The sequence below is a fragment of the Cololabis saira genome, chromosome 24, assembly GCF_033807715.1.
Source record: "Cololabis saira isolate AMF1-May2022 chromosome 24, fColSai1.1, whole genome shotgun sequence".
NCBI classification, from domain to species: domain Eukaryota; kingdom Metazoa; phylum Chordata; class Actinopteri; order Beloniformes; family Belonidae; genus Cololabis; species Cololabis saira.
In genome coordinates this window covers 9,323,226-9,341,432 of record NC_084610.1, presented here as the reverse complement: position 1 = coordinate 9,341,432, position 18,207 = coordinate 9,323,226, and positions in this window count along the sequence as shown.

The window sequence follows — 18,207 nt, the reverse complement described above, 5'->3', positions numbered from 1 at the left end:
GATTACCTACTAAAAATCTCGACACTAGGGGATGTCCCAAATCATTTTTTTTTTATCCAGAGTCCTTTGATTTTGAGTATTGGCAAACACAGAGCCCAAATCCGGTTCGCAATCCACAAAAAAAAGAAAGGGAGAAAAAAAAAAAAAGGAGCAACTCTGTCCAACATTGCTAACAGTAGAAACTGCTGCAGCACTGCATTTCCACTGTCCAGTTGGAAATGTTTCTAAACTGCAGACATTTCTGAAAAGTCGTGGAGCCTGCTTCAGGTTTGCTCTACGTTTACATCAGCCAGTGCCAACTCCCTGTGTAAGAAAGGTAGCTATTGGTTTTACAAATTATATATTGTTGTAATGGATGCTGCAGGAGAGAGGGATAAAGCCCTGGGAAAGATATAAAGGGAGCAAAATAAATAAATATGTTTATAACTACAAATTAAGTTTTTGTGCTTTTTTTTTATGTCCCAATTCCAACCCTCCTCCTTTGTCCTGACTACAGGCCAGCGCAGCGCCTTTGAACATTTATTCTTATTACGTGAATTAGAATTATATATGAATAATTGTTATAATTTATTATTCAGTGGCGCGGGGCCAGAGGAAGATCAGCCAGCTTCGGATTGCCAGGTTCATTTTCATTGTGGATGCAGAGAGCGAAGGTCTCCTGCTGTGACTGCAGCTGAGAGCGGCTCCTGAGGGGACTGAGCGGGCTCGGGACGGGGGAGGGGCCCGCAGCAGCACAGGCTGCTGGCTGGGAAGAGCCAAACCTATACAAACCTTCAAATTAGGATTAATCGCTTTGAAAGAAAGTCTCGTAAACATTCGCAAAAATATAGCGACAGAGTTTAAAAAGAAAAAAAAATCCAATCATTTCCACCCAATCTCCATCTTTCAGAAATTGTGATCGGATCAGGACGTCAAAAGAGGACCCTCTTGAGGTGAAGCCTTGTTTAAAGTTCTTTTACTCCTCATTTGCTCAGAGTGCCCCCCAACCCTGTCCAAGAACATTTCTGGCATTTAAATTAATATCAAGATACATAAAACGTAAGCAAATCTGACAAATTATATTTTTACTGGAGGCTGCGTACCTGTATTTAGGGCTGGGCGATATATTGAGTATACTCGAGGTATCGCGGCTTCTACTCTGTGCGATGTAAAAAATGACTATATCGTGAATATTCGAGTGTACATTGTCACGCATTTGCTTTTAGCCGCGGGCATTAAATTACAGGCTTTTCTCACTCTCTCGTCTCTCCTTCTCAGAGAGATAAAAAAAATGCACCCAGTTACATACGTCAGTGTCGTGCATCGTCATACGACCAGCAGAAAGGTAGCGGTAGCTGGTGTCTGCGCTGCTGTCCGGTCCGCCGGTCAGTTCCACCTAACTTTCCCAAACTCGGCCTGTTTGCGCCGCGAGTTCATCCACGCGGTTGCTACGCGCGACGGACTCTTTTCAACGCAAACTGGGACGGTTTAGTAAAGACGGGAGGGGATGTTTTCTCCTCTCACGACGCGCTGATGCAACTGCCGCTCAGTGCGACACGCGTCCGCCGAACCTTTCTCTTCCAGAGCTGAGAAACGTCACCTAGTGTTGCTTAAATGTGGCCACATGAAATCATTCACCATCATCAAAACAAAGTCAAACAAGACTATATGATGTCATTTTTCTAAAAGTAAGTGAAAGTGATGTAAAGGAGGAGAGGATGAAACATTAAAACCGGGACCAGAAGATGTTCTGGGAGATGCAACGTGCACTTTCTGTTTTGAAATTACACTTTTTATGTTTGTGCCACTCACTGCTTAGTAACTGTTTAATAAATACAGTTTTGGTAAATTTGACTTAATTGTGATTTCCCCCCCTTTTTGCATGAAAGTTTAAAATTAGCATATATTAATGCAGTATGAACAAGAATGTTTTAATGTAGACATACAGAATCATCATACTGGTGTTATTGTAGGCATCAAAGTGTTAATTCAAGGCTAAGGCAAAATATCAAGATATATACCGTGTATCATGACATGGCCTAAAAATATCGAGATATTAATAAAAGGCCATATCGCCCAGCCCTACCTGTATTGATAAACAGCCAATCAATCAACCACGTAAAGGTAGTTTGACCCAAACAGCACAAGCATGTAACAACACTGCCATCTATACAGCTCTGCACACTCACTGGCAGATCTAAAAATGTATTTGCTTGTGTAATTAGAAATACATTAAAAAGACTTTCTAATGGTATAAGTGCATGATGTGATATGTAGTTACATCAGTCTACTGATTGGTATTTTATCCATTATGAACCCAGAGGAGAGCTCGATTCTCAACAACATGGAAAATAGCAGCCCATTTTCCTCCACTAATGCAAGCAACATAGGCCCTCTAAAATCAATGTAATTGGCCGAACCATTTAGTCTGACTGAATATCTTGTGTGATGATGGCGGCATCGTTCCTTCATAGCGAGGGGATGCGAGTAATGAGGGAAGTGCTGTCATAGATGTTGGGAAGTACATACAAAAGGAGGACTAATGTGGACGGTGCTCATCAACCAGACCAAGTGATGCGTCAACGTTATCGTTGATGTTTGTTTTAAAGTTAGAAACTAGCTGCTTTTACAGGCTTTTACAATTTGTCAACCTCTTAGTTCAAGGTGGAACTGCTGCTGGTGGAGCAGCCACCACCCATAGATGCTGATACTGCTGCTGTAAGTCCTTATTTCATAGTCAGTGTTTTGGGCAATTAATTAAGCCCACAGCCAGTAGCCTATTTTGTTTTCTATAGGAGGATGAGGAACAAACACTCTCGGCCATAGAGGAGCCCCCAACACTCTCTACAGAGGTAAAGCCTTTGCCGTGATCAATTTCAAATTATTCAACCTACAGTTAAGTCTTCACTTAAGTTAAATGAATATGTACTTCAGGCTGATAACGAGGCAGATGCTGAGGAGCCTGCTACAAGCTACAATCAATACAGCAACGTAAGAAATAATCATAGTTTATGCGTAAATGGGCCAAACTCCATCAAATGCTGAACATGGCTGCTTTGTTATTTTAGAAGTCAGCAAAGGAACTCTACAGCAAACAGTGGGAAAATGAATTGAAAAAATAAAAAAAAAAAAAAAAGTGAAAACTCTGTCAACTGTATTTTTTTAATTGAAATGATTGAGACAGATTTGATCACGCACTCTGTGACCATCTGCCATGTCAACCTGCTGCTGGAAGGGAGGAGCCGGTACCGGCTCCTCAATGACTGGAGTCAATTCATTGCGCAATGTGGCAATGTTGTGCAATATGGCACATGCAACAATTCTATCCCAGCCCTGTCTGGGCAGACCCTTGGCCTGCACAAGCACTGAAACCTCTCCTTTAGAATGCCAAAAGTCATCTGAATTTTGACCCGGGTTCTGCTGTGAGCCACGTTGAAGCGTGTTTGCGCTCCAGCATCCGGATCGGGGTACTAGGTAATGAGCGTGGGGAGGCACGGATATCATCCCCAGGAGATAGCAATCAAATTCTCCTGCCATTGCACATATAACACAAAGTTAGAGACATGAATATTCGCAAAACTGATCAATATTATAATGCACTCTGTAGACATTTGGTGCTCAAATTTGATTCCCTGTATTCAAACATCATTAAGAGAGCGCTCAAAAATAAAAGCAGCTTACGGTTCCATTATACCTACTTGGACATTGATGCTGCGAAACCTTTCCTGTTAACAAAGTCAGCCTCATTTTGGGATGGTGCTGTAATTGGCACATGCATCCAATCGATGCATCCAATAACGTTTGGAAAGCCTGCAATATAGCCAATGCTCATTAAATGTAATCTCACCAGCAAAGATTTCTGTGCATATTTGAGAAACCTAAGCGATGCTGACCTGCCAGTTGGTGGAACTCCGTCTTAATGACTCTCGTAGGTTTGTGGCCAGGAAAATGAAAAAAGTTGTGCATGAAGCGCTTTAGCGCAAGGCACACTACGCACCGACCGACAGGCAGTTGCTTTCCCGATATGTTCAGCGTCTCCAATACTGTACAGAAACTCCCAGATGCAAGAGAGGGCAGACCCACGATGCGTAACGTTTGCAATGTATACATTGCAAACGTTAAAAATTGTTGAATTGTAACAGTGGTGTTGCTTTAATTTTTTCTAACATTATTAGCTGATTAGGCTATATGTGTAGTGGGCTGGCATCAGTATTTGATTTTAGAATTAATTTTGAGTGAATGTCTCACAGACTATGAGTTGATGAATATTACTTTTTAAAGATAATATTAAGATAAGGCAACTAAGTGTAATTTTTATTTTATATAAACTTAAAACATTTAAAAATATCACAAAATATTTTTGGGTAATCAGTTACAAAAAAATGTTTGAGTTCTGTGAACATATTAGGGTTTACAGCGTATGGATGGAGAAGGTTACTCAAATAAATCAGGGATTCTGCTGAAAAACGGTAGCGCTCTCGCAAATACTCATCGGGGAAAGCCAAAATGTCATACCGTGGTCTCATCACCCTCTCACGGGGAATTGCAGGGACAATTTGGGCTTCTATGTGTAACAAGTTACGCAGCAGCCCTCCTTAACTTGCGCTTAAATACCCGAACATAACTGGGTTATCTGAACAAAACCGGCATAAAACCTACCCCCTACCAGGTTAGGTTCAGAGCCTACTGTATGTTACCATAGTGACTAACTTAACCTGACCATTTTGGAATGGAAAACCCAGGTTTACCATTTACCCTGGGTTAACATACCCAGTTTAGCCAGTAAACCTCCTTCTTGGAATACCTGGACTACTTCAGTTCTCCTCCAGCAGGTCAGCCTTCACGCAGCAGCATATCTGCTCTTTATTCAACAACAAAGCACATGCCAGTCCACTACTAAATTAACTCCACTGGCAACCGGTGGCCGCCCGAATGAATTTCCAGCCATCAGTGCATGCCTCCGAAGTAACCAGCCAGGTGAGCATCCAGCTATTTAAACTCAGCCATGCCGCTATAAGCTCCTGTTCGTCCACGCCGTTCTTCTCAGGAGCCCGTCAGACAATGCCGTTGGTGCAGTAGTGCTACCTTCAAGAATCCCCTGAGGAATTTATCTTTAGATAAACACCCCTTGTCCTCACGACTCAGCACAACACAGGCCAAAGTTTCTGACTTCACTGACTTTCTCATTTATAAAGTTATGTGCAGTGCTAGATAAGTATAAATCTATTAAGGTTAATATCGGACCAACAAGCCACAATCTTGTTTTCAAACCAGAACTAGACAGAACTGCAGAGCAAAGAACCGTATAGGATGTCTGAGGTTCCAGCGGACCAGAGGTCAACGCTGGGTCACGCTGCCAACACCTTTATATTCACATTTATTTCAGAAGTCTAGAAATCTATGTAATGATGCAAAACCAGTGAAAAGGGGGGGGGGGGAGGATTTACAAAGAAAGAGAGAGGGTTATTCCAGACAAGAGTTGTGTAATATGACCCAATTATAAGAAATGCTCCAAAGTTTCCCCTTAAGTATCCAACGGCTTCCAACACCGAACCTGTTCAGGGTTTAAACAACATTTTTTTTAAATAAATATTCACTTATGATCCTTCAATAATCCAAGAAGTGTTTTGTTTTTAAATGAGCTTTACAGCCATTTTACTCATAAAACATGATCTGATAGAACTGCAAACAGCATTTACAAAACATCCTGACGAACCTTCAAACTGCTTATTTTAGGAGAATTAGGTGAAGGTGTTTTTTTTTTATTGTTTTTTTAAACAAATGAAAGATGTAATTAAACCCAGGCTATATCTGTCAACGCATTAGAGGACGCGAGCGATTCAGCAAGCGCTCGGTGCAGCAGGCCCTCTCTCCAGGACGCGTTTGTAAGCCCCCGTGTTTACTACGTGGAGGATGAATCCAGAACGCCGGATATCCATCATATTAACACGGTTTGATGGCGGTTTGGCACCGAGGCAGCTCAGTCCGCAGGAAGGCTCCGACGTCCCACTGGTGCCGGCTTTCTCTGCAAGTGTTTTGTATCCTCTACATCACAAGTGCTCTTGTCTTTTAATTGTATATAAAGACAAAAAATATATAATATATTTAGGATTAATGTAATTCAGGAAAAATTAAATAGGAGAAAAGGTAAAAAAAAAAGAGAGGCACAACACAGCATTCATGTATTTTGGGGCCCATTTAAAGCCTTGAAAATCAGCAGTGATGGTTTTAACTATTGATTTATTCCCGGTTCATCAAAAGAGGTAAGAAAAGGAAACTTTTAATTATTTTATCTAATTAATATTAAGGCAAAGTTATTGTTAGGAAACCTTCAGACATCTTACAACTAAAGTTTACCAATTAATTCAGATGAAGACCACCCTTTTTTTTCATCACACTAGACAAAATTAATTCCAGTTTTAAACAAACTAAAGCTGAATCACATGCGTGACAATAAAAGATCCAAGTGTCCACTGTAGTTTCCCTCCTCCTAAACTTGGAGCCCACAGGTGGATGTTGAGAGAATATATGATCAACATTTCTGTAGATTTTAGGAATAGAAAGATAAAACATCCAATCTTCCTATTACAATCTTATGAATTTTGATTGATTTCAACACCCTTTAATCTCCACTGACATATAAATAGAAACAGTTTATGATGAAAAGCACCCCGCTGTGCAGCTACATCAACTATAAGTCATGATGATATTAAATAAAAACAATTAAAATACAGTCATGCTATGTTTAAATGCGAGGTATTGAGTTTTGTCTGACTTACAAGAGATAATTGATAACCTTCGTTTCTGCAAAGAGCACACAACACAGTGCAACAAAGGCACATGAAAACTGAGGCTAATGACGCATCAACAGGTTGAGACTGAGCTCACATGGCAGTCTTTACTCTACTGCAGCTTGTTTCATCATTACGGCACAGTTAATATAAATACCATGTGAATAAATGCCATAACGCACGTATGTTGAGAGCGAGAGATCGATCCTACCAACTCATTCCCATTTCAATCCATCTGCCTCCAGATAAAAAATGCGACATCCATTACAGTCGGGTGTGAGGGCCGTTTCTGACACCGAGGGACTGTAATTCATGAAAATGGCAGGTTCATTTATCTTGAGCTTCAGAGTGAAGCACTTGCAATATAAGTCACAACATAATCATGAAAATGTAAAATTTTTTTATTTATTTTTTAACTTTCAGAATTAAACTTCAATTATAAAAATAAAACTGATAAAAATATGTTGAAAACTAAAACACTTTTCATTCCCTTTTTAAAAACAGCCATTTAGGACAGACAGACATTTAATTAGGGGTCAATCATCTTTAAAAAATGTGTTTTTTTTTGTTGTTGTTTTTTTAAAAATGGCATTTCAACAAAAACTATTTAAATATAACATTTCATAACCAAAAGTGAGAAGTACATTTTTCTCCTTTTACAATAAGTTATAGCCTCCCACTATAAATCCAATACTAAGCAACTAAGCTAAAAAAAAGGTCCAACTAATCAAAGTTTGGACTTCCACCAATGATCCAGCCGTTTCCCAGAGTTACCTGTCAGAGTTGCAGCATCCAGCTGTGGACGTTGGTGCACATGGTCAGTGGAGGCAAACAATAACTGGGGACTGGGAAAAACTCTTTATAATGATTAAACACAAACAAGTTGATATCAAAAGCTGAAAACACGGTCACGGCATCAGCGGCCGACATCAGGGTTAAAGTCAGTTTTAAGGTGGATTCCAGGCTCCCTCTGGTGGAGGGTTTCTGCAGGAACGGCTGGATGGATGTCCATCCTTATATTCTCCTTTTTCATGTATCATTAATTCAATCTCTTATATGTGTAAACTGCACCTATTTTTCATCCAACTACAGATGCTGGAAGTCCAAGGCCGACGAATGTTCGGTATTTATTCTCACTAGGCAATAAACTCCTGTCAATTCCAATATTTGTACAGTTGGATACTTGGATAGTGTCCCCTGCTCATGTACATGTGCTCATGTGGATGTCAGACAAACAGAATCAAAGAAAACTCTGAATTTAACTTCTTGGCCTTATAGCAACAACATATCACTAAGATTATGTTTAGTGGGGTTATAACATATTAGCTGTTTAATCAATCACATCAAAATATTTTGATAATCCCAGGAGGAAACAGTTTACTGGTAGTTCAAAGTAAAGGTTTTTATTTCAGTTCCAACTACAGCACAAATCAAAGGTTTTACAGTAAATTGGAGTGAGAAATTAAGATGAATTTACATTTATATTGCTGTCAGGCTTTAATTACATGCAATTATTATTAAAGGCTCACTAATCAAATTGTATGGTTTTGCTTAAATTATTACTATTTTTTAAGAATGTAAATAATGATTTATCACACTGGTTCCCATCTAATGAGATGATGTTGAGTCAGTTCCCAGCACGTCACGTGCCAAAGTGCCACATGGTAAGACCCTGAACCCCACTTTCCCCCCCATAAATGGGAGTGGTTGTGTTAGGAAGGCCAATCATCATATATCTTATACCAAATCAATATGTAAAAAACACAATGACCAATAAAAAAAAAAAATATTTAAACAAACTGCCACAGAGATTGGTTTAGTGTCACAATGTCTTTAGAGATGCAGTTTAAAAATGAACATCATGCTCATAAAAGTATAGATTTTTTTTTAAAAGAAAAGGAAATTAAAGGTGTTACAGAAAATCTTTCATTTCTACCAACAAGCCTGGAAACTGAAGTCAAAAAAAGAAAATCTGACTTCTACAACGGGACCAACACCGGTTTCAGTTTGTGGGACTGTGCTGCCACCTAGTGGGCTGAGCAGGAACTTTCCCATCAATTGGCCATTTAAACTTGTTCTCCTCTAGCTTTGTGGATTTAGGAACGAAATATTTGTTCTAATGTCTTCCCCCAACTTAAGGTGGAAACATTTATCCAGGATAAACTACTAATCTAATAATAAATCAACCACTAGAGCTGTAGCTGTCATTTTTAACTCTGTCTTCATCTAAAACCAAATATCCGGAAGTTCCGGTCAGTTTCTTTTTATTCCTCTAAAATCAAAGAGGGTGTTTTGTGTTTGTGGACTGTTTGAGATAAAGTGTGTTGCCATCTAGAAGGTGAGTACAGGACCTTTCCCTCCAGAGAAACCCAAAGCTCAGCAGCAACAACCAGCAGAAAAGTGTTTCCGGTGACCTCCAGGAAGAGCATTTCAGCCACAACCAGAGCCAGCTGACGTGTAATAGCTCACATCCGATGCGAATTCTCCAAAACATACTAAAAGTATATCATTTAAGCTGCTTGTGCCAAATTGAAATTACCGTGTTAACAAAACATAACTACCTTCTTAATCATGTCAAGAAAGGAATGTAAATGTCTATATTGCTGCAGAGTTTTAACAACAGATACTTGCTTCCTTTACTGAATATTTGGTGATGGACAGATGTCAAGGACATTTATGCTGCTATACTTCACACATAAGGGCTGTGAAATCTAATAAAAAGACACCTACCAAAGTCAAATAATCCCTAATGACAATCATTACTCCCAATATGGTTGCATTTACCTGCAGGAGACTGTTATGAAGCAGCTGTAATCCTCTACAGAAGTCCATCTGTCCAGGAGGAAGAACCTATGTTTCACGTCCCTCCATTAAGTTCGGTCCATTTGTCCCTCGCTGAAGTGTTTTGGGATGATCGAAGGCTTAAGAATTGCTTCACATGAAATTGTTTTGGCCTCCACTGTAACGATGAGTGACTGACCACATGCTGCTTGATTACTGCATTGCTGGCACCACAGTTATCACTGACATTCAACAGACTGTGGAAACAATAAAGTACTTTTTACACCTAAACGCTGAAGTCACAGGAAAATTAACAAAAATTAACAGGCTAAATATTGTGTTTGCTCTTGGAAAAGGACACATAACCACTGGAATGGTTTTGGTTTTAACATCCAACTGGTTTCTACGGCTAAATATCAGACGCATGAACACATCATCAGTCCTAATTTGTATCAATGTGGTATCCAATACTACTTAAATGCTAAGCACACAAATGTACTTGCCTACCTGAAACTGAGTCAACTAAACTGTTGTTTCCTTGACAGGTAACCACTTCTCCCAGTTGAATTATCAAATGACAAACCAAATTCTACCCCTGCTGGTTTCCATGGGAACGACACTAAGCATGTTATAAGGAATCAGTGTTATCATTCACACACAAAAGTGACTTGTCTGATATTAAAAAAATAAAAAATCTCCAAGGCAAACGTATACCTTCAGTAACTGGTCAGTTTTCTCAGGTTTTATGCCAGTGATGAAAAGATCTGGGTTCATCAGCATCAAAGTGCAAATGCATATCGTGTTTTCAGGTGACACAGAAAGGTAGGATGTTAAGAGAAAGCAGGAGAGCTCAAGGAAATGCAGCACTGACGTGTAACGAGACTTTGGTCGTTTTGATAAATGTTGTTTTAGCGTTATGTTGAAGTGTAAAGTCATATAACACGTCAAACAAACTGTAGTTCCACAAATTAGCAGTATTTCTTTTGAGATATGATTTTCCAAGATTTTTTAACAAATAAAAAAAGAAAAAAAAAGTTTAGCTTTAGGTTTTTAGGTGCCTAAAAAAGTAGAATGAAGTGTTTTTTTTTTAATTAGCCAGAACAATGTCTTAATTACAGCTAGCATAAAAGGACTGTGAATAATCAAATGAGTCTATTGGTATTCAGAGTAAAACAGGTCCAACCAAGAAGTTGAGGATTTAGAAGCCGTGAAAGATCTACATGAGAGAAACAGTGTAAACAATTTGCAAGCATTGGGATAAGAAATATTCCCCCATCCCCTCAAGTTGGTACAATTTTAATCGAGAGGGGAATAAAAAAATTAAATATATAATAATACTAAAAATGAATAAAATAGTAAGTGTGTGACATGTGTCTGTCAATGCTCAAACAGTGAAAAACAAGTGTGATCAATAATGACACAGGAGTGAACTAGATCATGATAACATTATAGTTCATAATATCAACTATGGGCTGATGTGGGTTTTTAAATCACATGAAAGAACTGATAAATAGTCATGTGAAAAAGAAGGTAAACCCTCTTAATTTATAAGGTTTTAAGTGTCAGGACAAAAAAAGGGTGTGTCCTTCAACAGGTGTCAAAGTTGAGGAAAAAAAGCCAGAAATGAGAAACACGACTCTAAAAAACTGGCACTGGCTCCATGAGGAGAGGTCTGTTTCTGCTGATCTGATGCACTCGATCAATTAACAGCAAGAGCGACCTCTTCTATAAATGTGAATGTTTTATCAACACGATGCCATGGTGGAAAGATATCAGCAATGGTTTTAAAGAACCAATTATTGAATCAATCTGGAAAAGATTTACAACTAATTTGGAGTCTAGATGTTGTGATTTAGTGTCAAACTACTTAGGACAGTTGAGAGTCATTCAAGGGGTGATTATCTCATCAAGTTAATCTCTAGATTAGAACATGCAATAATAAAAGTAATGCAAAAAAGAAATCCCGATGTCCAGTGATCCATCCAAAACCATGCAGATATTCTGAATCACGCTCTACTGCAGTAACCATTATGTATAAAAGGTTTAAAAGTGGCTAAAAGTGTCATCCAAGACCCCAATGATCCCAGGTACACCAGCAAATCTACTCAAGAGCAGCTGAGAAGGGCTGAAATGTTGCAACGGTCCAATGTCCAGGCCTCAACTTAAATCCTGAGAAGGTAAGAGAGCTATGCATGAATGAATGCTCGTAAATCTCAATTAACGAAAGGAACATTATAAAGAAGAAGGTGCAGCTGATAATGTCATTCAGGCAATAACCTCAAATTATTGCTGCTAAAGATATTTGTGCAAGCTTCTGAATCATGCAAATCAGAACAAAGTCAAATAAATAATGCGTTATGTGCAGAAGGTGCAGAAAAGCCAAAATGTCTCAACATGCTAAATGTAGGCATTTTCAATAAAGTATCACAATACCTTCTGTCTTGAGATTCCTCCCACTAAGGAAAGTTGCAGCAGGACGCCGGCCAAATGGATCTCCAGTTAACAGAAACAAGAAAAAAAGAAAAAATCTCGTGCAAAGCAATTATCACCTCTTGTATGTGTTAAAAATACTGTAAACTGATACCACAAACATCCATAAAAAGGTCCAGTACCATCATCTGTAGTTCTCCTGGTCCATTTCATGCTGGCATATAGCCTACTCTGTTGGACTTCACTCTTCTTTAATTCTCCATGACCTTTTTTTGATAAATGAGCCTCCCTTTTTGCTTTTTTTTTTGCTCAGAGGAACTTCTGAGTTGTTGATAGTTCTTGACACTTACAACACTTCCACCTTCGTTTGCTTCTTGTTCTCCTCAAAGTTTTTGAATTAAATAGAAAAAAAAAAATTTAATCCAGCGAGAAAAATGGAGAAGAAAAGTACATTTGAAGTAGTCGTTGTACTTCACCCAGAGAAATGATCCATTCACACCTGGTACCCGTCTAAAATCATCTCAGTGAAAGATGTTTTTTCATCCTGGCAAAAAGTCAAAAAGGCGTGAGGCGGATGAAGTGATTAAAATGTGCAGAGAGGCCAAAACTGATAGATTGACAGAGTGATGAAAGATGAAGAGCTGATCAGTTCAGCATCCTGACGTCTCTCAGCCAGAAGGACGAATGCAAACTCTGCTTCCCTGCCTCCTTTTATACTCCCTCTTTCTCTCTTCCCCTGCTACCTCTCTTTGGCTTTTACCCTGGCTTCAATGTGTGCGCGTGTGTGTGTGTGTGTGTGTGTGTCGAGAGAGACCTCTTTTAGAGCAGCAGGAATATATTATAATCCAAACAAAAGGAGCTAGCTTATTGTTTATGAATTACCAGCCTTCCAAAGCCAACAAAGGCCTCTATTTTCATAGAAAACTCCATTTTCATTTCAGCTCCATTTGATTACCAGAGCAAAGAAAATATAAAGGCCTCTCTGGTCGCAACGTCCCAAAGGGATTCAGTCCTCCTTTCCTTCATTCAACTCTGCTGAAAAGGTTTTTTTTTATTGCCTTCTTTTCAGGACTGACATCAAAATGAGCTTTTAGGAGTAAACCAATGACAAAAATTATTGCTGGGCTATTTAGCAGAACAACAGGGGAAAGGGGAAGAAAGAGGAGCTGTGTTGCTTTCTCTCTTTACCTTGTCTTCTGCTCCTTTCTTCCTGCTGAAGGGGAAAATTGCAGGGGCTGGAAATGAATGCCGAGGCTCTGGAGAAGCAAGAGGAGGACAAAGCAATAATGCAAGTCATTTATAAACTATCACTGGCGATTGGACGCAGCGGAGAGACAGAAAAGGTACAGTACAGTTCAAGAGCGTGTGTGCGGTGGGGAGTAGCCGTCACAAAAGTGATACCCGCTGACTCCATGGTCAGAAACAATACAACCCCAGAGGCACAATGTCATTTCATTTACTAAAGGGCATGTGTTTTATGTCCACGTCTACAGCTGTGTAGAGGCACGGGGGAGGCCGAGATAATCCATTCACAACAAAACATGTTCACCATTGAATATTGTTGTTAGTAGTTTTCTACCCATCATCCATCTGGTGTGATGGTGCAGCCTTCATGGTCTGTTTTTGATCTTGAGCAGATAAGCACTTGCAAAAGTCAGACTAGTTTCAAACTTCCCCTGCCCTTTAGTGCTTAAGAGGTCATGTGCAGATTGTGAAAGGTCTTCAACTTCAGAAAGTAACTTTCAACAAATGTTGGGACTTTTACTGCGAATATCTTTAATAGTCATCTGCAAGAGGCGGGTCTTTCCTCCTGCAGGAACCTCTTCGCTTCCAACCTGTCCAATCAATGACGGATAACATCTTTCATGATCCTTGTAATCGGAATAATATTCTTTTATTGCCAAATATGGCCAGAATGGCAACAATCAGACACCAAAACAATGTCAAAAGTAGTTAATTAGCTGTCATAGCAGCAGCACTGCAGTAAGTTGGCAATAGAGAATTCAATTAATTGTAAAAGTTCATCCATTTCTGGAAAACCAGGCTGATTGAGAAAATAATGAATGCGTTTCATAAGTCTGAACAGATATTTTAACGGCGGATGTGTGTAGGTGAAACTGACGCATGCAGAGTCCCCAGTTAAATTCAAGAAAATCCTAAATGTTTTTGAAGAAACAAACATGTCAGACAACATTGACTGTTAAGTTGAAGATGCTCTTTCATCTTCCATTTCACCTCCTACATTTCTGTCCTCATGTATGAATATTTGGCTCAAGACAAAAGGAGAACTAATCAATTATTCCTCTTGCGGGGCTCCGGTGCTGTGGTGAAAAGCGTTGACATTTGAGCTTTCCAGAAGACATCTGCAAATTTATATGCCTTCTATTGTGAGAGGCAGCCAGCCTGTATCAAAGGCTGTAAAAGGCCTTGTCAATTTCGTAGGGACAACTCCACAAAGACTCCTTTCTTCTCTGTTGTTACGGGAATAATGCTTTTCATTGCTGTCCTGCCAAAACCCCCTGACAATCTGGGCGTTCGATGTAATTGATTGCAATGATAACAGATATCTACCATGGAAACCATGATGCATTGTGGAACATTACAGGACATGCATATTTGGTGACCTTATTTGACAAAAACTTATCAATCAAGCATGTGTGCAGCAGATTTCTCGACTTTACTGCAGATGTGTGAAAGCAGCCGTCGTCATGGTCTAATTACCTGCAGTTCATGATAAAGCGAGGCCTTTTTTCCAAGCATCTATACTACAGCTGCACACCTGCTCCCACTATTTAACTCTATCACAGCAAGTGTTTCAGATTTCATTGTGAATTTCTGAAACTTCTGCACCACCCATCCTCTCGACAAAAGACTATTGTGTAAAAACATTTTTTTTTTAAAGTCTCCAAACTGTCATACAGTAAATGCCCTATTTAACAAAAATGATATAGAAAAAGGTAATAAAAAAATGTTTTTGTTTTTCTGTTAGTGATTTCCCACTTCTCAGAAATACAATGTTCTTCGACTGGCGCTAAACTTGTTGTCAAGACCGCCGAGACCAAGACACTACCAAGACCAGAGAGTATCAAGACCAAGACTTGCGTGAGTTGTAGAACATCAGCACCATCCTGGTTCAGATAGTTTCCCTATGAGGTTGTATTCAACTGCAGCACAATAACACAGAGTGTCTTATGTAGATGAAACGTGACTTGAAATTGCATTATTTACCATTATAGTAGCCATATTACACCTTATGTCAGCATCACTGAGATGGCATAGACCTGATGCGTAATCAATCACAACGATATGCAAATATTATTCAAAGGCCAATGATGCCATATATTTATCCAAACGAGGCCGTTATAAACACTAAACTGTAATTAAATACACACACACATGCAGATGCACCAAAACATTAAATCAAATACAAAATACATAGTATTTACAATAGTTTACAAAACTGTACATTAACAAAAGGAAGAACTGGTGATCTCAAGATTCTGTCACCTCGGCTCGGTGTGTGCAATGGCATTTAAATCATCTGAGTCCAAGACAAGACCAAGACCACAAAAAAGTGGTCTCTAGAACGACACGTCTATCTGGAGCTATGTACATTTTTCTCTGCGACAGTTGCACAATGACCTTGCACCTTCATGAACACTTGCAATACTTAATCTTACATAACCACTATTCCCAGTTTTCCACTAATGGCCCTGTACAGCTGTGCAGTGAAATATGCACGTAAAACTCAAGCAGGTCAAAGAGACTATGGATGATTGATTAATTGCCTCCGTAGCATATAAACCTGAGTTGAGCGGAGATAAATAGGCCTTATGAGGTTGTTACTATAGAAAGATGCATTAAGCCAAACATGAATGATTAAAAAAGGTATTATCAGCTGAGGAAAGCAAGTGAAAGATCCTCAATCAACTTAAATAAACCATACAAAAAGAGTAAACTCAGCAGAGTTGGCTATTTTGCTCATGCTCATATCAAAATCCCACCACCCCTGACTCCGACTGCATCAATTCACATCTGTACACAGACATCACTCCACTAAACTGCATTAAGATGACATGCTGAAAAATGTTGAGCTCTCAAATTTTAACCGATGGATTACTGAAAAAACAACACTATTGTTATTGAGGTATTGCCAAATTAAAATGTCTTGCAAAAACAAAAAGGTTTTTCACTAAAAGATCATTTAAATTAACTATCCTGAAAGTACAGACTGCATTCATCAAATAAAAACTTTTGAAAACTATAATTCAATTGGTTTCTCTTGTAATGTTACATTTCTTGTTATCGAACTTCATGCATTTGTTTACAGCGTATGTCCTTAGATCAGAGTTTCCCAACCTCGGTCCTCAAGGTGACTGTGTCATCAACAGAATTGTGCAGGCCTTGATGACAAGCTAATTAGGACCATTAATTAGAATCAGGTGTGATGATGAAGGGAAACATCTAAAACATGCAGGACAGTGGGCCTTGAGGACCGAGGTTGGGAAACACTGCCTTAGATAATCAGTTGGTGCCTTTTTTCCTCAAAATGACATAATCTCCCCATCTGACCCAACAGCTACCTCTAAATTCCTTGAACAGACTTTTCCACATCCGTTCTTTCTTTTGGGATTTATTAAGTAAATTTATGGGAAAAATAAACAGCATCCTCCTCACCATTCTTTTTTCAGAATTTACTTACTAAAGTTCTGCATGTCTCAACTGGTAGAAAAAAAAAATACTAAGTAGAAGGCCCAGAATCACTGACAGATCTAAAACTATCACAAATCATTGCATGAATACACTCATGGTTAGTCTTTCTTGGCTTGGAAATCTCAGACAAAACCAGTTAATTAAAAAAATCCCTCGGTTCACATCTTATCTTATGAATTTCACATAAACTGAATCTAGATTTACCCTGAGTGGTATTAGCCTTGCCAGACCACAGTCCTACACCAAATAAACCTGCTCTGTTTTCCAATATGTATATAGCGTTAACAGCGTTAAGAAAGAAAAGTAGAAAAAACATGGCAAAAGAAAAACAGAACGTATATTTGACTTACTTTTGCTGTTGAAATTCATCCTCCTTTTTCCATGAAGTTACCGTTTGTAGACAGAAATATGCCTTCTTGCATCGCTGCAAACTTCTTTAACGACGCTTGGGAGAGAAATAAAAGTCGTGTTGGTTTTAACTATTTGATTAAATCTTACTCAGTTTCAACGAAGTTTTAATCCATTATTTTTTTTGCACCATGTCTGTGTCTGCTCGACTATTTGAAAATACTATTTTAATCAGGAAACGTTTACTTTCAGCTGCGTCTCTTTTGTCAGGATGCAGTACCCTTTTCTACCGCTGTGGTTGAAATAAATGAGGTGGACGTAAAAATCCAGCGGGGCGCTGTTTCACCGTTTAGCCGTAAAAATAAAAAAGAGAGAGAATTATACTTTGCCCGACCTGAGAAATAGATGAAAATTATTCAAGACGTTATAAATATTATTGTCCTCTTTTGGCTATCATTTTAAATGTTCTTACCAAATAAAAAAAAACATTGTTTCCCATTAATTTGATACAATTGAGAGTAATAACTTCAAACTATGGGCCTTATGGCCAGAATTTTCCCTTTAAAGTTGCTTATCCATCTTTCTATCGCTGTAGTATAATTATGAAGCTTGGATGCCATTCCTTTTTGCTGGTACCACTAATTCTAACTGTAAAGCACACATCATTGTGCTTAAAATAAGCAACTTTTCCTATTTTCAGGTCAGTGGATTTCCAAATTGCCTTTAAATTATTCATATTGACTCCAACGTTTTGGGTAGCCTTCATCAAGCTTCTCACAGTTTGTTGTCAATAGAAAAGCTGGAACTATGCCAAGTTTGTGGTCCACATGCATTTCATGCTCCCAAATTTTAGGAGGATATTGATCAGGCTTTGTTATCATCTTTGTTGTCCTCAGGCCACCTTGAAGGTATGTTTGGAGTCATTGCCCATTTGAAAACCCATTTGAAAACCCATTAATGCCTAGTTTTAACTTCTTAGGTGATGTTTTGAAATGTTTCAATATATCCACATAATCTTCATTTCTTTGTAAAGTACAATAGTCTGTCCTGCAGCAAATCAGCCTCACATCATGATTCTGCCACTCTTCACAGTTGGGATGGTCCTGAGGTCTACAAGTTTTCTCCCTTTTCCTCCAAACATAATAATTATCATTATGATCAAGCA